Genomic DNA, 23,858 nt, shown 5'->3' on the forward strand with positions numbered 1-23,858 from the left:
TCCTATGTGTGTATGCACTAATACTGATAAATATAGATAAATATAGATGTACAATATATATGCAAAGCGCTGCGTAAATTGACAGTGCTATATAAGTACCTGAAATAAATAAATATGTTTACATTGTTGTTGCTACTATTTCTTTTTGTAACTTCTGAATAAAATGTTTAATAGTGTAATTTAACTGCTTTCCCGTCACCCTATAGCAGAAATCCTGCTACAGGCAGCAGGAATATGCAAAATCATGTATATACACATGATTTTGCATTTCCGGGTAGGGGGCATGCATGGGCCGCACGCGCGCCCTACCTGCGGCACCATTCGCTGTCAATCACCGGGTCCCGGCCGGTGATTACTCGCTGCCACATGGTGATTGCCAAGTATTACAGACGGGGGAGAGAACTGTATGTAAACCACAGAGATCTCTCCCTTGTCAGCATAGCAGAGCATTACAAAGCAGTGTGCTTACAGTTGAAAGCACACACACAGCCCCATAATAAAACACACACAGCACACAGTTAACCCTTTGATCGCCCCAAATGTTAAACCCTTCCTGCCCAGTGCCATTAGTAGAGTGTCAGTGCTTTTTATTAGCACTGATCACTGTGTTGGTGTCACTGTGGATGTCAGCGACACCAAGTCAGTCCCCCCCAGTGTCAGAATGCCCGTCACAGTCCCTCTATAGGTGATCTATGCCATTACTAGTAAAAATGAAATTAAAGAAAAAAGTTCCAGTATCTATACCGCCATTTGCAAATGCTCTAACTTACACGTAAACCAATTAATTTACACGTATTGGGACATGTAGCAGAATACAATTTGGTGTAAATTTATTTGATTTTTTACATTTTTTTTACTGGACATGTTTAATAGCAAAAAGTCAAAAATATATTTTTTTTAAAATTGTCAGTCTTTTTTTTTTTTAAATTGACATAATAAAGCAATGTTATAATTGCAGTTTTTTATATTTTGGACTCTTTATTCAAAAGAAAAAAGTAATTTCATAAGCTTTAAGGGGGCGTGGTTGGGGGCAGGGCCAGGGGTGGAGTTGGAGGCGGACCAGGGCAAGGTTGGGTGGGGCAACTGGTGGAGAGTAAGGTTTGTGCCCGGCTAGTAGGTTAGGACTTGAAATTTTAAGCCCTGGCATAACCTATATATCAAAGTGTTAAAGAGTGTCTAATAATTGCATTATTATTTTTTGGGGTTTGAATGCTAAATTAATAGATACTGTATGCACCGAAGATTTACCCTTTTTTTTCTCAATGAAACCTTAATGAAACTTGAAATCATACTACATGTTCCTTAATGTAACTTTATATTACAGGACAATATAGGCTGCAAGTAATGAATACATTTCAAGGTTCCAGTTTTGCACATGTATTGAACATTGTAGAGATAACTGGAACAAACAGGTCTTACTACTAATATTCTTATTTCACTTTTAGTGGAATCTAGCTAGAGAATTGCTTAAGTTGGCCATATGCATATCAATTTGTGATTGATCTATGTATGAGTGATCACAAACAAGAGATTCATCACCAACTAAAGTATCAAACAGTGCAACACATATGGTATTGACTCAAAACATATCAGCAAAAAACAATAAAAAAAAAAACCAAAAAAAAATTAATTGATCTTTGTTATGTTTGCTTATCTGACAAACATACATATATTTGTTTGAACAATCAGAAATGATCAACAAAAATCCTCCATGGATGCTCCACTTGTTAGCACTGAAATCTATCTACAGCTCACTAAACTGACCAAGTGGAGGGCCTCTGGTTTGTATTTTGATTAATTCAATCATTTTAGTTGCATCAAATGATGGGGTTAAATACAGGGGTTAAAATTTCGAGTCCAGACTTACTAGCTGGTCACAAAACTTGCTCTCCTTCAGTTGCCCCACCCAACCTTGCCCAGGTCCGCCCCGAACCCCACCCCACCCTGGCCCGCTCCGAACCCCGCCCCCGACCTTGCCCCCCAACCATGCCCCCTTAAAGCTTATGAAATTATATTTTTTCTTTAGAATAAAGAGTCCAAAATGTAAAACTGTACTCAGTAATGTATATCCCAGCACCCCTGTACTCCATTATAGCGATATGACATGTATACAGTAATCATTACTGCATACATGTCATTATAATGGAGTACAGGGGAGCTGGGATATACATTACTGAGTAATGTATATCCCAGCTCCCCTGTAATCCATTATAGTGATATGACATGTTGTATACAGTACTTACTCCTAGTCCATCTGAGTCCCCCGTGGCGGTGGAGAGGGTGTCTCCTCTCAGCAGAGGAGAGCGGACCTCTCCTGCACCTGTCCCTTTAGCGGCGGTGCCGCAGAAGCCAGAAACCGGAAGTTGTAAACTGGAACTCGGCTTCACAATGAGGCTTGGAGCGCAGGTGCAGTTGCTCCATGCTTCATCTGTGCTCACTGCTCACCGCTCACCACAGAGGAATTTCTCCTCGCATTTGGCTTTTTCAAGCCCTGGATTAATACATGTAAGGCCAACTTTAGTGTGTTGAATGTTCCCATTATTATGTTTGTGGACAACTTTAGGCTAAGCATCTACAGTATAACATGTAAATTGTTGTATTGTTAGTTCACCTTAATGTGTAGTAGCATTATTAACAGGACTTAAAGATATAAATACTGTAAGCCCAAAAATGCAGTTACTGAAGCACAACTAAACTCTGCTATCCTTTAAAGCTGCCATCTTAGCCTCTGTTTGATTTGCAAAATCCATGGTGTTGCAAATATGATCTATTATGACATTTGATGGCTTGAAAGTTCTTTTAAGAGCACAAGCAACTGAAAGTTATCATTTACAGAATGCGATGAATGTAACTATTTTTGGAAACAGATAAATCAATGGATCTAGTTCCATTTTACATATGAAAAATGAATTATACATGACAATAAAATGGTCTGCAGCACAATAATATCCACTTAAAGACCAGGCCTTTTTTTGCAATTTTTGTCTACTGATTTTGAAAAAAATCAGTATTTTTTTCTTGAAAATTACTTACGGACACCCCTGATCATGTGATGGGGTAAAAAGGCAAATCACAACGGCCTTTTACCACGTGATCAGCTGTGTCCAATGATACAGCAGATCACCGGGTAAATGCAGTTGCTGGTCTTCGGCTGCACTTTCCTCACGCTGTCACAGCGTGAGGAAAGTACTACCAATAACCGGCAATTGTCAGAAAACAGATTAGCACTGATCATCAGGGCATTGATGATCAGTGCCCAGCAGTGCCACCCACAAGTGCCAATCAGTGCCACCCAACTGTGCCCATCAGTGCCCAGCAGTGCCACCCACCTGTGCCCAGCAGTGCCACCCACCAGTGCCCAGCAGTGCCACCCAGTGGTGCCCATCATTGCTGCATATCAGTGCCCATCAGTGCTGCCTATCCATGCCACCTCAGTGCCACCCATCAGTGCTGCCCATCAGTTCAGCCTCATCAATGCACATCAGTAAAGGAGAAAAATTACCTGTTTGAAACATTTTATAATAGAAACAAAGAAATACTTTATTTTTTGCTTTTTTTGTTTATAGCGCAAAAAAGAAAACACCCAGCGGCGATTAAATATCACCAAAAGAAAGCTCTATTTGTTTGAAAAAATTATAAAAATTTCATCTGGGTACAATGTTGCATGACCGCACAATTTTCATTCAAAGTGCGACAGAGCTGAATGCTAAAATCGGCATGGGCAGGAAGGGGGTATAATATAATGTTTGGTAATATATAAAAGATACTGTCATTCTTCAAAATTGTGCACACCTGTGCAACAGCAACAAATTTCATAGGTGTTATTATCCATAGACAACGTTTTAAAAGCCTTTACAGGTTACAACTTAAGATTTACACAGAAAGTCTGGTGCTAGATTAAGACCCCACACACACAGGACGTTTCTAAACAATGGAAACTGACTGCTGGAAGATGTAGGTTACAAAAACGTCTGTGTAGCCGCGTTTGCATAAAGCGTTTATGCGTGTTTGTATTCAGAAGCACTTTTTAAAGATAAGCACAGGAGAACCTCCCAAATGCCCAGAATGCACTGAAAAGTGGTAAATTATTAACTATTTCAGATAAATACAGAGAGTAGAAGCAGATACAGCAGTATGTGTTGACATTAGCTAGGTGTGAGTTGCTCATTAATATTTCTTTTGTTTTAAAGGGTGGGAAAGGTGTCTGGTGGAGTCATTAAAGTTACCTGGCAGGGGAACTTCATGAGGAATTTGAGGTGTGAATGGGCATTAACATATCTTTTGTTTCCAAGGGTGGGAGAGGTCTGAGGTGTGAATTGGTCATTATGATGTGTGACAAGCTTGGTAGGAACATCCTGTGTTCAGTGTTTTTTTCATCTGAGCACCTTGAAAACTCTTTACATGCATTTTCATTATGAAAAAAGGCTCTGGACAGCACTGGGAACTGGAAGAGTTAAAAAAAAATGTTCAAACGCAAATGCTTATAAACATGATTTGCCCTTACTGTCCTTGATCGGAGGATCATGGTGATACCTCACATGTGTGGGTTGCTATTTGTGTGCATGCAGGACAAACATGTGCATTCGCCTTTGCACATGATCACAGGGTGCTTAATTTTTTTTTTAATTTTTACACTGTCATTTGAATTTTATAAAATGTATAGAAATATAAATATCACCTGTGATAGCAATAGGCAGTGGCAGGTATTCTTCACCTGGGGTTTATTAGACCTAAGATCTCTGCCCTTAAAAACTTTGGATCATACCAAGATCTTTATGATCCAATGCTTTTTTCAAACCCCTAAGGGTTTGTTTACAACAGTGAAACTGGACGTAATTCTGGTTTTCTATACCATAGAGATGATCTGAGCCAATTAGGTCCCCTATTACCTCTATGGTCAGCCAGTCAGCCAGTGAAACTGCAGACTGGTCACTTGGGTCTCTTAGTGGGACAGAAGAGCCCCAGAGAGACACAAAAGGCAGCATGGGGGGATGTCCCCTCCTGCTTCTTGTAAAAGCAATCCAATGGCTAATTAGCCAATTGCTTTTACAAGAAATCAGAACGCTGGCTAAAAAAGACAATATCAGGATGATGCCTGAAGCTGCAGGCATCATCCCAGTATAAACACTTGAAGTCCAGCGATGTACAGGTATAAGCTGGTCGTCAAGTGAATATTGTACTTCTTACATGTGCTTACATCTTGGCCCCCTAAATGTTAGTGTATCTTTTGCTATGGAACCCTGACAGTACTAAAGACAAACAAACGAAACCAGCGCTGAGATCTTCATGCAGACTAAAAGGAATTCAAAATGGCAAACGGAGAAGCCCTTCAAAGATTGGGAAATCTGGGTACTAATGAACAAAGAACAAAAAAGGGTGCACTCTCATCATGCATTACCGTGGTACACCACGTGCTTATTGTGTAATCAAATAGATATATACTCACAAACCAAAGGATAATAAAAGCAGTATGAATAGTACGCAATGGCAGTCGATGCAATGCTGTGCCCCAATTGGGGATAAGCTGACGTCCTTCCTCAGAGCTGAAGTGTGTACCTGCTGGTCCAATACTTATATGCCAAAAAATACTAAAGAGGTCAAATAGTCCCTCCCCCCACACGGTGGTCCAATCACAGCAAAGACCGACTGGATCCACCTCCAAAAAAAAAAAAAAAGTTAATGAAAAATGAATTAAAAAAAAAAATGAAACTGGAAATAATAAAATGTATATGCATGAATGGATAAATAAATAAATGAATAGATAAATGAATGCACAAACCACATTAATAGCTAAGTCTCTAAATGCATAAATGCATGAAATTAAAGGATGAACTGTACTCACTCATAGCCTTAGGATGGATTAGAGTGGCTCCAATAGAAGGACTCGGTCCCGCATGTGTCCATTAGTGTGTACCTCCAGCACCATTCAGGGAGCCAGTTATCTTTTTCCGTCCTTCATCTGACACACTTCCTTGCTGTGTGTTGGACGGTAATGCACGATAAGAGTGCGCCCTTTTTTGTTCTTTGTTCCTTAGTACCCTGACAGTACTGTATTATGCTCTAGTCTTTAGAATTTGCTACAAAAATACATGCCAAAATCTTAGCATTTGAATAAACCTGAAGTTTGTTTGCTGTAAGAGATTAATCAATAGTCTTTTTATGACAGGATGGCACTTAAATTTAATTTTTTCCCTGGATCTGCAATATAGTCACAATGAAAAATTGGTAGCAAGCTGGCAATACTTTGCAGCATCTTCTCACTCATGATCTACTAAACCATTCATAAAGAGGAGTTAATCCATTGATTCAGTTTATTCCTGCTCTCTCTCAAATAAAAAAGAAAGAAAAAAATGTTATATATATATACACACACACACACACACATACACAGAGTGGCCAGCAAGTGGGAGCTGTACTAATCCTGCCATGTAAATTAACGAATTAGCAGAGTGTAATTTAGCATAACACGACCTGTTAAGGTTATCATGTCCAGCTTGATGTTTCAGGCATCAAATAGACAGCATTTCCAACCCCTATCCTTCCCAAATACACAAATAAAGGTAAATCTTAGCCCCACTGGTACTTGCTGCACATCTCAAGTGCGTCTTAAACAGGAAAGTAAGTGGATCTGGTGTCCTGCTCCAACAAGCAGGACTGCCATCACAGCCTCACTACACATCAGCGTAGATCGCTCCTCAAAGACTGAGAAACAAAAATGTCTCAGACGAACCTTTTTTGTCAACGTGAAAGCAATCAGCTGTTATATTTTTATTTTCTAAGCTCAGTGGAAAAAATGAATAGCTGCAATTATTGGTTGATATAGGCAAAGGTTACAGTTTAAATAGAACTGGTCTCAGACACCTGTTAATAATTCCCCCATTGTGAGGACAGTCAGGTTCCTCTGGAAAAGAGAACTACACTAGTAGTCTATTTAGAGCAGATAGATCCTAAGCCTGCACTAACTTTAGGAAGGAAAAAATACAGGTTGGCTTTATCTGGAGTACTAATATATATGGGAAATTCTGGAAGAAATATAAACATCTTCCACATTCCAGTGCTTATCTCTAGTGCACACACACACACACACACGCTTTTATATATATATATATATATATATATATTCACTCCTTTTTTTTTACAAGGATTTAACAAAAGTCCCTAAGGTAATCAAATTTTTCAGTCTGGATTGAGTTTTCAAGTAGTTTTCTGTGATCAGGAAGGGCATCTAACAAGCATTTCTGTATGCTGTGCACAACAGGGTACTCGCTGGCTCACACAAAGAAAAAATGTATGGTGTCTGAATGATGTGATCAGTGCACAGCAAGATATAATACTGGAATAGAAACTACCAATAAACATTAAATTTTCCTCCTCCTGTGAAAAAATTGCATTGGGATGTTTCTGAGTCTTCCATAATTTTAAAATAGCAGTAGAGACTGATACAGGATAATCTAAAACATTATTGTACAGAAATCCTCAAATATTGGTACCTGGTATCCGTGTTTGAAATATAAAAGCCCAAGAATACCCAATAGTTTAAATCATCCTTTATAATTTTACTAAGCTTGCATCTATGTGCTTAGAGCACATTACACAAGAATGTTGTAACTAGTGAAAGGATGTACCAGGGTTCTCTGTCCATAACCAGTTGGTTGTTACCAAAGATTTCCAGGCTGTCTGCTTCCCTGTGCATGCAACTTTTGTGTCCTGAGGCTGCATGCTATGATAATTGCCTTCACATATATAAAATGCACATATAGAAATATTTTAGAAGCATTAAAAGAACTATTGCTGCACCAACCAATAAAACAAAAATAGCAGCTATTTTTCAGAAAGATGCTAATATTTCATGTCATCTTAATCTTTGTCATGTTAAGAAGTCAGGACCAATATGGAACTTTGGAGCCAGAAACTGTAAAAGCCAGGCTAACAATGGTATCCCAAAATTATAGACCCTACAATAGCAGAAATATAGATGGTAATTGTCCTAGCTTGAGAATTCTTTAGAAATCTCAGTGGTTATCATTATTGTAATTTTATCTGGAATAAACACCTCATTTACTGTACAGCAGCTTCTGGTGCCAAGTATTTGACATACATGACTTCCCACCATACAAACCACAATGAGAGCTCAGTTTCAAATGCTAACAACAAAACAGTCAATAAGCAAATCTAACAACAAGAAAATATGTATGTACTGATATTTTAGTTCAACCGAGGTACTGTTGTTAATAATTAGGGATGATCAAAACAGAGAGATTTCATTTTTACCAAAATGTTGGTGAATTATGGGAGACTCTGGTGAAGTCATTTTGCAACATGCATTTAAGTCAATGATTTACTAAAGGAGCCAAGGGTCATTATTATGAAATAAAATAATTAAGCCCTGCCATAACCAACACCTCTAAAACTACCAGCATTAGGAATTTTATAATCAATCGATGCCAACAGAATCCCAGGAATGCCAGTGTCCATAGAAAAGAAAATGTACAAAAGTGTCTCTTTTGCAGGTTCTGCTTTGATTCTTATCTCTATCTTTACTCTCTTTTGAAAGCAGTAGAATACTGTGTGTATATATATATATATATATATATATATATATATATATATATATACATATACACATACATACATACATACATACATACAGTTGTGTTCAAAATAATAGCAGTGTGTTGAAAAAAGTGAATAAAGCTCAAAATACTTCTAATAGCTTTTATTTCCATACACACAAATGCATTGGGAACACTACACATTCTATTCCAAATCAAAACATGAAGAAAAATATATAAAATTTGTGTTCTTCTAAAAAAAATTGAAGAAAAGTGAATATTAGACTGTTCAAAAAAATAGCAGTGTTTGTATTCTTCTTTACAAACTCAAACATTCACTATATAAACTGAAAAATGTTTGAAGATTTTGCTTTCCTTTGAATCACTTAATTAATATTTAGTTGTATAAGCACTGTTTCTGAGAACTGCTGTACATCTGTGTTGCATGGAGTCAACCAACTTCTGGCACCTGTGAACAGGTTTTCCAGCCCAGGATGATTGGACTACATTCCACAGTTTTTGTCTATTTCTTGGTTTTGCCTCAGAAACTGCATTTTTGATGTCACTCCACAAGTTTTCTATTGGATTAAGATCCGGGGATTGGGCTGGCCACTCCATAACGTCAATCTTGTTGGTCTGGAACCAAGATGTTGCACGTTTACTGTGTGTTTGGGGTCGTTGTCTTGCTGGAACACCCATTTCAAGGGCATTTCCTCTTCAGCATAAGGCAGCATGACCTCTTCAAGTATTCTGATGTATTCAAACTGATCCATGATCCCTGGTATGCGATAAATAGGCCCAACACCGTTGTATGAGAAACATCCCCATATCATGATGCTTGCGCAACCATGCTTCACTGTCTTCACAGTGTACTGTGGCTTGAATTCAGTGTTTGGGGGTCGTCTGACAAACTGTCTCCGGCCACTAGACCCAAAAAGAACAATCTTACTTTCATCAGTCTAAAAAATGTTGCGCCATTTCTCTTTAGGCCAGTCGATGTGCTCTTTGACAAATTGTAACCTCTTCAGCACGTCTTTTTTTCAACAGCGGGACTTTGCGGGGGCTTCTTGCAGATAGCTTGGCTTCACATAGGCGTCTTCTAATTGTAACAGTACTCACAGGTAACTTTAGACCTTCTTTGATCTTCCTGGAGCTGATTGTTGGCTGAGTCCTTGCCATTTTGGCTATTTTTCTATCCATTTCATGGTAGTTTTTTGCTTTTTTCCACATCTTTCAGGTTTTGCTTGCCATTTTAAAGCATTTGCGATCATTTTAGCTGAGCAGCCTATCATTTTCTGCACTTCTTTATATGTTTTCCCCTCTCCAATCAACTTTTTAATCAAGGTACGCGGTTCTTCTGAACAATGTCTGGAACGACCCATTTTCCTCAAAATTTCAGAGAGAAATGCACTGTAACCAGCATGTACAACATTTGCTGCCTTCCTTCCTTAAATAAGGGCAATAATTGCCACCTGTTTTTCAAAGAATGAATGACCTCACTAATAGAACTCCACACTGCTATTATTTTGAACATGCCCCTTTCAATTAGTGATTCAATTACACAGAATCAGCAGCATGCATGTCATGACTGTTAGGTTAGTGTTGTCTGACTGCTATTATTTTGAACACAACTGTATATATATACACAACTGTATATATATATATGTATAAGTCAGGATCAGAGCCGAAGTCAGGAACCGGGGGCAGGAGAGTACTCAGAGTCGGGGCAGGAACTAGCCAGGTCAGCAACAAGGAAACTAACAGGAGCAAGCAGGACACGGGGGGGAGCTGAAGACCAGTCAGCACTGAATCTGGGCAGAGGCGCACCTTAAATAGCCCGTCTGGCGCCAATCTTTGCTTTGCGTGTGCATGTGTGCGATCGCACATTCGTGCGCGCCTGCGCACAACTGGCAATTCTTCTACGGGACTTCATTCACGCATGCGCGTTCCCGATCGTGATTCTCCTTGCGGGAACTCTTACATTGCCCCCCCCTTAAGGGCAGCCTCCGGATGCCCACTAAGGCTTGTTTCTCAGGATGACGACGGAGGTAGGCTTGGACTATCCGTGGGGCATGGACATTAATGGACATTCCCAGGAATTATCCTCTGGTCCATAACCCTTCCTTTTGATGAGGAACTGGGTTTGTCTGCCCCTCTTTCTGCAATTCAAGATAGCCTCGTACTCTTCATTTCCCTCCACCAGCAATGGAGCAGGTGCCTCTGAATTCCAGTTGGGAAACCCACTTGGGACGTGTGGCATTATTAGAGAACAATGAAATACCGGGTGGATCTTCAAATTGGCTGGTAATTCCAATTCAAATGCCACAGGGTTAACCCTTCTCTTGATGGTAAATGGTCCCAGGTATCTTGGACCAAGCTTCTTTGATGGACAACTTAATTTCAGATTTGCCGTGGACAGCCAGACTATCTCCTTGTTTTAATTTCAAATTGCCCCTTCTCTTTCTATCAAAACATTTTTTGTTACTCACTTGAGCCTTGGAAATTGTTTTTTGTAACACTTTGTCGTTCTTCCTGAGGAACTCCAATCTTTCTTGTACCGCCGGAACAGCGGCCTCCACTGGTATTTCTGGAAGGAAGGAGGGATGGTATCCGTAGTTAGAGTAAAAGGGGGATTGTTTGGTGGCGGAATGAATGGAATTATTATATGCAAATTCCGCTAGAGGATGGAGTGATGCCCAATCGTCCTGTGAATATGAGGAGAAGCATCGGAGATATTGCTCCAGCGTTTGATTTGTCCTTTGTTTGTCCATTTGTCTGTGGATGATAAGCGGAGGAGAAGCGTAACTCGATCTCTAATGCCTCACACAGAGCTTTCCAGAATTTGGATGTAAATTGCACCCCTCGATCAGACACGATATTCAAGGGAACGCCATGTAACCTTACGATCTCCTTGATGAAAGCGGAAGCAGTTTCTGTAGCAGAAGGAGTCCCTTTCAAGGGAATGAAGTGGGCCATTTTGGACAGGCGATCAACTACTACCAAAATAGTGAATTCCTCAGATTGGGGGAGTTACACAATAAAATCCATAGAGATCATACTCCAAAGCTTTTCTGGTATGGGCAAGGATTTCAACAGGCCACAAGTCTTGGCTCTATCAGATTTGTTCCTCAGACAGACTGTGCAAGATCTCACATAATCCTGGCAATCCTTTACTGCGTTGGGCCACTAAAAAGAGCAAGAGACTAAATCAGATGTTTTGCGAATCCCAAAGAGACCTGCTAAGGGATGGTCGTGACATCTCTGGAGAATGAGTGCTCAAAGTTCTTTGGGCACAAAGGATCTGTCCCTTGCGGAAGTATAGGCCATCCTTAAATTGCAGTTGCATATCTATGGGAGGTGGAAGTTTGTCCATGGCTTCTTTTATCTGGGTTATGAGATCAGTCTGTAGAAGTAGAAAGTTCTTGGCAGGAAAGATCGTGTCAGGTTCAGACTGCACAAATGGGTCAGGAAACATGCGGGAGAGTGCATCGGGTTTACCATTTTTTGATCCTGGACGGTAAGTCAGATGGAAGACAAAGCGTGAGAAAAATAGTGCCCATCTTGCTTGTCGTGGCCTGAGTCGCTTTGCTGTTCTCAGGTACTCTAGGTTTTTGTGGTCAGTAAAGATAAGAATAGGATGGGCTGCTCCCTCTAGTAAGTAGCGCCATTCTTCTAATGCTGCCTTGATGGCAAGTAACTACCTGTCTCCCACATCGTAATAACTTTCAGAAACGCTCAATTTCCGAGAGAAGATTTGTGACAAGATGGCTCCTACCACGTTCTCCGAAGCATCAACTTCAAGGATGAAGGCCAGAGCAGGGTATTGGTGTTTCAGGATGGGTGCGGTCGTGAACATGGTTTTCAACTGCTCAAAGGCTGTTTGGGCCTCAGGAGTCCATTTGAAGGGAATATGTTGCCTGGTGAGCTGTGTCACTGGTTCTAGGATTCCAGAGAAGTCCTTGATAAACTTCCTATAGAAGCTTGCGAATCCTACAAAGCGCTGCACTGCTTTCCTATCTTCAGGGATAGGCCATTCTAAGACGGCGGACACCTTCTGAGGGTCCATAGAGATGCCTTCAGGAGTGATCACCAACCCAAGAAATTGGATAGATTGTTTCTCGAACTCGCATTTCTCGGCTTTTGCGTAGAGGTGATGCTGGCGTAGTCTATCTAGTGTCTTCTTCACATGGTCACGATGACTTTCGATGGAACATGAAAAAAACCAAGATGTCATCCAGATAAACGATCAAAAATAGGTCCAGGTAGTCCCGAAATACATCATTTACCAGGTGTTTGAAGGTTGCTGGGGCGTTACAAAGACCAAAAGGCATTACCAGATATTCGAAATGCCCGAATCTGGTTTGGAAGGCTGTCTTCCATTCGTCCCCTTCCCGAATTCTAACCAGATTTTAAGCGCCCCTTAGAGATCTAACTTTGAGAAAAAACATGCTCCTCGTAAACTTTTAAATAATTTGGGGATCAAAGGAAGGGGATAACGGTTTTTGACCGTGATTTTGTTCAAGTCCCGATAGTCTATACAGGGTCTCAAAGTGCCATCCTTTTCCACAAAGAATATGCCGGCTCCTGCTGGTGAAGTAGATGGCCGAATGAACCCTTTTTCCAAGCTTTCGTCTATATACCCCCGGAGGACCTTTAATTCACCTTCGGATAGAGAGTAAATTCTACCGAAAGGAATTTCGGCGCCAGGCAGGAGCTCAATTGGACAGTCATAGGGGCGATGCGGAGGAAGGGTGTTGGCTCTTTGTTGAACACATCCAGATACTCGTGGTAGGGACAAGATTCATAGTTTCAGGATCAGAGTGGATACTGAGAAGAGGATTTGTCACACCTGTCTCTTTGAAAGTGCAGTGAGTCCAACAATATTCCGAAGGGAAAGAGATCTCTCCAGACAACCAATTGATGGTTGGGTTGTGTGCTTTTAACCAAGGCATACTGAGTATAATCGGAAAAATCGGGGAGGTGATAATATCCACATAGGAATTCTTGGTGTCCTGAGAGAGAATAGCAAAATATTGGCAAGGTTTCTTGTGTTACCGGACCAGAACTGATACCAGACCCATCTGCCAGATGAACTGCAAGCCTTTGAGTTTTAGTGCGGAGGGGAATCTGGTTCTGAATAGCAAAATGAGAGTCCATAAAGCAGCTACAGGCACCTGAGTCGAGGATGGCCAGGACCGTGATAGTCCTTTCGGCTAGTTGTAGTTGCAGATGGAAAGAGAGGTGCGTTTGGCTTGTTCCCTGAGGATGCATCGTGTAGATGCAGTTGGGAGAAGGTTTGTGAGGTCTTAATCGGGCAGGTAGCCATGAAATGTCCTGCTTCACCACAATAGAAGCAAAGATTAGACTTCTGCCATTGGAGGCGTTCTGCTGCGGATAACTGCGGTCTCCAAAAGCTTCTTCTAGTTGGATTGGTGGGTGATTCAGATGAGACAACATTCGTAGCAGGCCCAACTTCAGGGCATGACAGAAGTTTCCCACTAGTCTTTTCATTCGACCTTTCCCGGATCCGACGGTCAATATGGATCGTTAGGTCTATCAGACTTTCCAATCTTGTTGGTACCCCCACTCGGGCTAGCTCATCCTTCAGGGTGTCAGGAAGACCAAGGCGGAACTGATAGCGGAGAGCAGACTCGTTCCACTGAGTATCGGAACTCCAGATAGGGAAGTCAGTGACATAATCCTCCACAGGTCTTTGGCCTTGTTGTAACTTACTGATCATAGATTCCGCAGTTTGGTGCCGGAAGGGATCTGCATAGATCTGTGTCATTGCTGAAAAGAATGAATCCACAGAGGTTAGTGCCGGATCATGCTGTTCACAAAGATGATATGCCCAGGACTGGGGCTCATTTCTAAGAAGGGTGATGACAAACCCCACTTTAGTATTTGGAGAGGAGAAGGTCCTGGGGAGTAGGGAAAAATATAACTCACAGGAGCTACGAAAAGTCCTGAACTTCTGGCGATCTCCTGTAAAGAACTCAGGCATAGGTACCTGGGGTTCCGGTAGGACAGAGGTTTCGAGGAACATACTGGTCTCTGTTTGAGTAGCTGTACCCAAGGTTACTGTGTCTGGGAGGACATTAGAGTCGGATCGCAGTTTACTCTCCAGGTGTTTGAAATTTCTTTGTAGGTCGTGTATCACGTTGAACAAAGAAGTCACAGCTTGGCAAATGTCCCCCAGTTGTGAGGCCTCCCTTTCAGACTCCATCATTGGCTGACTGGTACTGTCACGTACCTGATGGGAGACTGAATGGACGAGGTCGGCCTCACTTGTGTCACTAGCCCTGACCCCTCTGAAGTTGGAACAGAGGGAGTCTAGGGACCAGGGGGACAAGAGCGCCAGATGTTTGCTTGCGGCTCTTGCAGATGATGACCTTGGTAGGCAGGATATCCTCTGATTTGGGTACTGTAGCAATAGACCAGGCAGGTACAGTGGATTGCCAGATGCACAGCAGAGCCAGGCAGGTAGCCAGGACACAGGACTGAAGCGGAGTCGTAGGATAGCCAGGGTCATAACAGTCGGGCAGCGCGGTACAGGATCAGGAGGAAAAGCCAAAGTCAGGATCATAGTCGAAATCAGGAACCGGGGGCAGGAGAGTACTCAGAGTCGGGTCAGGAACAAGCCGGGTCAGCAACAAGGAAATGAACAGGAGCAAGCAGGACACGGGGAGAGCTGAACACCAGTCAGCACTGAATCTGGGCAGAGACGCACCTTAAATAGCCCATCTGGCGCCAATCTTCGCTGTGCGCGTACACGTGCGCGATCGCGCATTCCTGCGGGACGTCTTTCACGCATGCGCGTTCCGATCGCGATTCTCCTTGCGGGAACTCTCTTACAGTCATTCACTACAACCAGGGATGTAGGTCAATCGTCAGTTATGAACATAACAACCCGCACCACAATGATGCTCTCCCAACGATGCTCCATTGCAAATGACAAATTCCCAGGTCAGCTGCTGGATGTCAACAAACTGGCTAAAGAAGCTGGCTGACATCATTGACCATTTATGACCATGCCATAAACCCAATTGTGTGAATTGTGTCACAGTGGACACTATTTTTATAGTCATTCATAGAATACGGTTGTGAATACAGTGATGTCATTGGAGTGCAGCTGTTTGTTATTTCTTCATGTCCATATGTGATTAATGGTGTACATGGGATACACACCAACTTGTTTACAATTTCAAACAAGTGTGAAGCTATCATCATTTGGAGGCAGTAGTGATATCCCTACTAAATGAACGACTGCTAGATGCAGAAGCTATAGGTTCAGGCAAGCAGATGAATATTGCATTCAACCATTTGGTGAACTATTAACAGCTTGGGTTTTATAGCTGAACTCATGGCACACCAGAACCCAAAGTGCAGATCTATCAGTCAATTCCAAGATAAACAGATAAGCTTCTCTCCTTTAGTACCTGTTCAAGTAGAAGTCATTTACACAAGCACCCTCCTCGACTCTGGTGCCCAAGTAACTCTGCTATACCTTTAACACCCTAGCTTTCATGTGTTCCCAACCCCCAGGGCCTTTGAGAAGTTTTTCGACCATAAGGACCAACACAGAACCGGTGAGGCGTATTCCGGCTCTCAAAGTCTTCAGTTTGAACTTCTGCCAAGAGGGTGCTGCAGTCAGCATACCAATGCCTAGATGAAAACAGAAAACTCTGGCTGAAGTTGTGTGAAAGAGAGAAACAGTGTTGCAAACAGGAGAAGTGCCCTGCCCTTTGGGCTTCAGTGAGGTTGCTCTGGGACCAACCAGGATTTTAAGCGCTACTAGAGGCAGACCTGAGAGAAAATAGAGACTCTGGGATAGAGTTGAACTCACGTTTGGTTATAATGAAAGCCCTATAAAAATCTCAAGGGAGAATTCCTATATGTGTCCACAACAACAATAAACTCTAGTGTGGAATTACAAGCTTGGTCCAAGCTTTATATCCAAAGTTTTGGATATAAAATGCAGAAAACCTTACCCACTAGAGCTGCTTCATTAAGCCACCCGAAAAGTCTAGGGCCCAAGGAATTGATGTGCATTGATTTTCTGTGAGTGCATTGATTTTCTGTGCTTGAAATCATATACAAGTAGACAAGGGAATATCTTGGTGGGGATCAACCACTTTACAATAATATGCACAAGCTTTCCTGATGAAAGATAGGAAGGCTTCCACTAAAGTCAAAGTTTTAGTAGAAAAATTCTTTGTTCACTATGGACTACCATAGAGAGTTCAATGCAGAGACCTTGAAAGCACATTCATCAAAAAGTGATTGGGTTGCAGAAGTCACAAACTACTCCTTTGTTTCTTCAAGAAGGCCGGCAGCCTGAGCAGTTTAACTGTACCCTTTTGTACATGCTAAGGACACTTGTCTGAAAAGAAAAGACCCTGTAGTACAAATCAGCAGTGGTCTCTGCCTACAATGGCAAGAATGATGCAACAGGGTATTCACTTTACACGCTTATGTTTGGATGTATCCGAATCCCCGAAACGGTAATACATTAGAAACCAAAACTTAGAAAACTTAGAAACCTAGAAAACAAATATACGAAACAAAACTAAACAAACGTCAAATTCTAAATTTTCACAACTATTTGAATTGTTCAAAAACTGATCGACGATCCAAATTCTATTTGAAGAATTGCTGGTTGCTAAGGAGCGGGCCAGCAAGCTGGCCACAGTGTCCTTAACAACCGATGACTTATCAGTTGTCAGCAGGATTCCCCGCTGACAGCTGAATGTAAAAAAAAAAAAGATTTCTGGCAATTAAAATTCTGGAAAAAAACTGTGTGGGGGTCCCCCCTATCCAGACCAGACCCTCATGTGACCTGGTACGGTTTGGGGGGGGACCATATTTACTAAAAATAATTGCATTTCCATGTTTTGTGTACTGTGGGAGACCAGATATAGTGAATGCAGGGTCCTGGGTCTAGTAACACTTTAAGGGGTGGCCCCATGGATTTAAAAAAAAAAAAAAAGTTTGGCTTGGGGTTCCCCTTAAAATCCATACCAGGCCTGTCAGCGGGGAATCCTGCTGACAGCTGATAAGTCATTGGTTGTCAAGGATGCACATGCTGGTTTGATGGCCTGCTCCTTAGCAACCATCTATTCTTCAAATAGAATTTGGATCGGTCGATCAATCATTGACCGATTCAAATTCTAATCGTTCCAAACATTCAAAATTCGTTAGAAAATGAATAGATGAAACTAAATGAATTCCAAAAATGAAGAAACAACATTAGTAACACAACAAATATACCAGAAACAAAACTAAACGAATGTACCCGTTTTGCACATGTCTAATGATCTCTGAATTTGGGTTCATGACCCAAATCCTTATGTGAAGTAAGCTGAAAAGTGAGCTGTGGTTCTGAGAGCCATACATCATATGTTCTTAGTTACCTGAACATCTTGTATCAGATTCATCCAGAGGGAAAATCAGATCCCCTAAAGACTTGGCACCACAATCACCTCTTGCCCCTGAATGAAGCATAATGGGTGCCCATCCAGACTGAATCATCATTATTGATCCGCCCCTTCCCAGGCAAACTCCAGCTACTTGGTCACAACTATTCCCTCCTAATGTTAAAGATAAAGATGACTGAGTGGAAGTTCTAGAGATTTGTGTAAGAATGACTGACAGGTTGAACCCAATGTTGTATCAGCCTCTGTTGTTGGATATCGTTTGGAATCATTGAGAGCTAAATGCACCAGAATACTTGCCACAGGCTCAAGTTGAGAAGAATTAAGAAGATACAGTTGAACCCTCTGTCAGAGAAACATCTGAGTCTAATGAGCAAAGAGTAAATTGACAGATCCCACTTCCCATGAGATTGATGTACAACTCTAAAGGAAACAGCTCTGGAGAGGTTATCACCACAGTATGCAGGTCTACCGATGCTGCACCAGTGGTTGATACTATTTACCCTGTACCTGATATATGATGGTTGGAAGTTCCCATGCCTACAACTTATATTAGGAACAATGAGCTGGTTCCATGGAGATGCTATGTTAATTTGTAACTAAAAATCCTGTTTCTTTGGGGACCAAAGAATTTTAGTGGGAGAGGTGTGTAGGCCTGGTGCTGGTGCCCCCTTTAAGAGAGGAAGTGAGGGAGCTGCTCATCCCAGGGCACTCTTGTAGCTGCAGTCCATCTACTCTCCACCAGCAAATGACAGATCAGGGGGAGAGAGGGATTAGGCCAACCCATTTGCAGTGACTAGAAGCGAAGGTGCAGGCTGCAGAGAAAAGTGGGGGCCCACAACTCCAGAGATGTTCCCTGGAGTCATTGGACTCCGGGAAACACCTGCAAGAACAAACAAACCTCCCGAGCCCTCCTCACTTTATTGTTTTATTGAATTATACTGGTTTTATTAAACTCTGCATTTACTATTGTCAAAGACGTTAACCTCATGTTACACTTACCCCTAATGCAGGTGGTCAGACACTATAACTGGCTTCTGTGTTCTTCACCTATGGCAGCCCCCTTTCCATAAGGCAAGCAGACCTACTGGTACTCGGTTGCTCTTGGTCACCATGTCAGGGCAGGTGCAAACACAGCAAACAGGTACTTGCGGTTGGCAGACAGGCAGAGTAGTTCAATGATGGTTTAGGTACAAGGTAAGATGTTCAGAATGATCAGGGTCAAATCCATAGTCAAAATGTAGGCAGAGTACAAAGAGTAGTCGATATCGATCCAAGGTCATTAACAAGGGAATCCAAACTAGCAGGAAGGGCATACAACAGGGAGCTTGGAGCAGGTGTTACACAAGCAATATCACAAGCATGAAACTGCAGGCTTGGCTGGCTTAAATCAGGTCTGGTCTCCACCTAGAGATTGGCCACATCAGTCACCTTGCAGAAAGACAGGGAAAATGTATCACAACCAAAACTATAATGCTGGAATGAGACCAGCAGCTGTGATGGAGCAGGTTCCTGACATTACTTCCCCTCTAAGAAGGGCCGTCCCAGCCCTTAGAGACATGCTGACATTGAGCTTCAAACCATCAGGCTGGGAATCCGGCGCAGACCATCAGGCTGGGCAATGGTCAAGGGATCAACACGCTCAGGTTGGTTAGCAGGCAGAGAGTCTATGGAGACAAACTAGACAATAGACAGAGAACCAGTAACGTCAGGATGAACAACAGGTGACATGTCACTGGGTCAAGCTAGGTTTGAGCAGATGTAGTTGCAATTGGGTGAGGCCAGGTTACTGAAAGTCTAAATATGAAAAAGCAGGAGGCTCAATTGGCATGGGGTGGACAGGAATAACTGGTGCAGAGGCAAACTAGACCTCATAGATAGGTGTAGAGGCAGCAGAACCTGAGGACAAATTAGCCTAGATGTGTGTCCAAGAGCATCTAGAGACAAGCAAGGGTAGAGGTAATACAGATGGATTGACCTTTGAGGATTTAGAGTGAGCACATGTTTTGCAAGCAGGGGTGGACTGACCATTTGAGCACTCGGCACTGCCCGAGGGCCCGGGGTCAGTAGGGGGCCCCATGAAATGCCCCTGGTACCTTTTTATAGGCTTTTTTGAGTGTGGGCAAGGACACAGGGGCCCCATGATCCCCTATTGCCTGGGGCCCCATGAGTTGTCAGTCCGCCCCTGTTTGCAAGCTTTTACCGATAGACAGGAATCCTTATAGAGAGAGGGCCACCAAAGCCCACAAGAATATGCCTCTGAAAGCACTTTACTCCTAAGGTGGAGGGGAACAAACAGCTCTCCAGGGAGTAGATTGGGTGGAACACTAGACTGAGCCTTTAAAATAGAGTCCAAAAGGTCAGAGGAAAGTGCCCCCATTACTTGTGCTGGAGGTAAGATATTGTGAAACTTAGAGGAAGTTTCCAAACAGGGCTCAAAGCTGCAAGACAGCGAGTAAGTTACGAGGAAAATATTGAGACTGTGACAATTGGCTGGAAAAGTGACCTATAGAGGATTCAATATACTTGTCAGTGTCTTCTGCTACAGCAGAGTCACATGAAGGCAGATAGTTAAGTAAAATACAGTCACACTTGGAAAAGTTGTCATGATCAAGATCTGAATAGGACTGCAAAAAAGGCAAGTGACTGGTATTGTCACAGTAGAGTTACAAATAGGCAACTGGTCAGCAGTTATAATGCAGTTCTGAAGGCAAGTCTGCGACCAGGACCTAATCTCCCCTGTATCCCAATCTATGCGTGGGTTATGAAGTTTAAGCCAAGGATAAAATGAAGGGATGGCAGCAGATGTTATTAAGTAGAAGCATAAGTAAGCGTGAGTAATAGGTACAGTGCACATGGTGACCAGGCTCATGAACAAAGGGCTATCAACAGCTAAGACGAAAAGGGTTTGTGCACATTAGTCAAGGGAATCTGTAGAAGGTGTTCCAGGTCACTATCAATGAAATTGCTAACAGCACCAGAATCTATGAAAGCTGAGAGGTGATGAGAGAACATGGCAGAACTAAGTTGCACAGGAACAAATAATTTTACTCGGGGGGTGGGGAACTAGACAACGTATAGTCTAGAGAAGCAGACCCCATCTGCACTAGACTCATGGTGTGTCACGGCTTATTGGGGCAGCTGGTGACAAAATGGCCTTGGTCACCACAGTATAAGCAAAGTCTCTGGGATTATCTTCTAGCCTTTTCGCTAGAGGATAAATGGGTAGCGCCAATTTGCATGGAATCCTCCTCCTGGAGAGGTTGAGAGGACCTAGGAAGGTCTGATAGAGAAGAAGCTGGCAGTGTACTAGGGACAGAGGAACAAACCTCTCAGTACACCTTTCCTGTAAACACCTCTGTATACGGATGGCTACTTGCATAGCTTCATTCAATGACTTTTGTTCAGGGTAGTGCACTAAGGAATCATTGATAGAGTCTGATAAGCCTACCCTGAACTGGCTTCTTAGAGCTGGGTCATTTCAGTCTAAGTCAGGTGTCCAGCAGCAGAAATCAGAACAGTATTTTCAGAGGTGCATTTACCCTAATCTAATAGCTTAAGATTAGTTTCTGGGGGCGTGTCCAAGATGGCGACCGGAGCGGCCGCATAATCCGGAGCTCCGGTGCCAAGCTCTTAAATCCGCTGCCATCCACGCGGCAGCGGATCACGGAGTGACGGCGGAGGACCCGGGTAGTATCCCCGATCCCGGGGAGTCGGAACCCGGGTGAAATTTCCGCCCCTCGTGGCGGCTGACGTCCGCGGCCTGGTGCGGCCGCGTGGGCCGGGGCTCCGGCGCCACCCATCAGCTCTCCCATCCGCACCTACTGCCATCCGGGCTGTGGGAGATCGCCTGGGGACATCCGCGGCGCCCTCTGCATTGCTGGGACTGGGGGAGAGACGCCGCTGAGCCTTGCTGCTTCCCGCGGTGGCGGCGGCCTCTGCGGCCTACATCATCTGTCTGGAGCCTCCATCTGGTCACAGTGAGTGGGGGATGCGGGTGCCCTCTTATCATTAGCTCCCCTCACAGTGACTTGGGGAGTGGGCCTCACGTTGCTGACCCCGGAGCCTGCCATCTCCTGTAACCACGGCCCCTGTTGGGCTCAGAGGCCTACTGGGGCCTTAATATTGCCCCGTGGAGTGTCTCCCTGGAGGGCCCTGTGCTTGGTGTTGGAGGTCCTCTGCTTTCCACTTGTCCCTCTTGTGTCCTAGGTTGGGATCTGGTGCCATCATCCTGCTCCGGTGTGCTATATCTGCGTGTTACTGTGATCTATGTCCTCTCTACCCTTCCATGGCTTGCTAATTATCTTTACAATATAATGTTCTCGCAGATGAATCTAACCGCATTCATGTAACTACAATCCTAAACCTATTTTGGGCGTTATAGGTCCCCTGGGGTTATAATCTCCATTCATTATCCTATTTTCAGTTGATCACCCCCAGGAGACTCCCTGTATGCCGTCCACAAAGAAAAAAAAGGGACAAGCCCAGAAGTCCCTCACGACATACCTACTTAAGGCACACGAGCTTTGTAACATGTCTCCAGTCAATACAGAGCGAGCATCCCTGTCCGATCCCACACAGGATACCACCGCTCCCTTATCGGCCTTGGTCAGTGAAAATACACAGCAACTTACAAAAGGAGACTTGGAGTCCTGCTTGGAATCTATGTACGCCAAACTAGCCGCCAAATTTCAATCAGAATTGCATAAAAGCACTAATGTTCTCTCTCAGGAAATAGCCACATTGGGCTCCAGGACAGACCGCTTAGAAACCAAACACGATGAACTTAGCCTGGCCTATGGTGAACTTTCCAGAGAGCATGATCATTTACAAACGGCCTTTTTTCAACTACAGGCGCAGGTGGAGGACCTTGATAATCGCAATCGCAGGAATAATCTGCAAATCAGGGGAATCCCGGAGTCTATGTCTGACCTCTCCTTAATCGTGACCAAATTATTTCAATCACTCCTCCCGGATCGTGACCCTGGGTCTTTTGCCTGTGACCGCATCCATAGAGCCCTGCGCCCTAAACCTCCTACTGACAAGCCACCTAGGGATATTGTCCTGTGCATGAGGGACTTTTTGACCAAAGAGGAAATACTCAGAGCTGCTCGCAATACCCCTACGATCTCCTTTCAAGGCTCGGTCTTACAAATCTTTCCGGATGTTTCCCCGGCCACGTTGGAGAAGCGTAGAAAAATGAAAGAAGTCACAACGGTCCTGTTCTCAGCTCGTATCCGCTACAAATGGGGCTTTCCCTTTAAGTTGATTGTTCCACATAATGGGAGCACATATATAGCTACATCTCCTTCTGAAGGTAGAGCAATCTTGGCCAAACTGGGCCTAGCGGATGTCCCATCACCTCAACGTCCACCCTCCACCCCTCGTGTCTCTCCCATTTGGCATACCCCATCTCCACGGAGAGATAGAAGGAGAGTCAGACAGGATCCGGGTTGACAGATCCATTCTCACTTGCCTATTACCTATTGTTTGACAGTCCTTGGTCTTGCCTATTGTCTTTTATGACTTTACCGAGAATTGAGACACAGGGATTTTGTTTCTTACATCTTACGCTGTCAGGATGTGTATTTCTATGGTTACTGCTATGTTAATTTTATAATCCTGAGTAATGTGTGTGCCTTGCATTGATAGCTGGACGAGTTAAGGTATAACAAGGGTCTTTGGTCCCTCTTAATTGCGCCCATTGGTTTATGGTTCCACAACTCTTTGACACGTTACCCCACCCTGCCTCCTGACATGGCCGGAAGTGTCGCCGCCCGATTGAGGGGTGGCAGTTCCGTTTTCCATGTTTTAGGGAGACAGGGTTTGGGCCCATTTGGCCCCTTAATATTTGAACTTTTTGTTTTATCAG

The sequence above is a fragment of the Staurois parvus genome, unplaced genomic scaffold (assembly GCF_062004578.1).
Source record: "Staurois parvus isolate SC_StPar_1 unplaced genomic scaffold, SC_StPar_1.0 ptg000177l, whole genome shotgun sequence".
In the NCBI taxonomy this organism is placed as follows: domain Eukaryota; kingdom Metazoa; phylum Chordata; class Amphibia; order Anura; family Ranidae; genus Staurois; species Staurois parvus.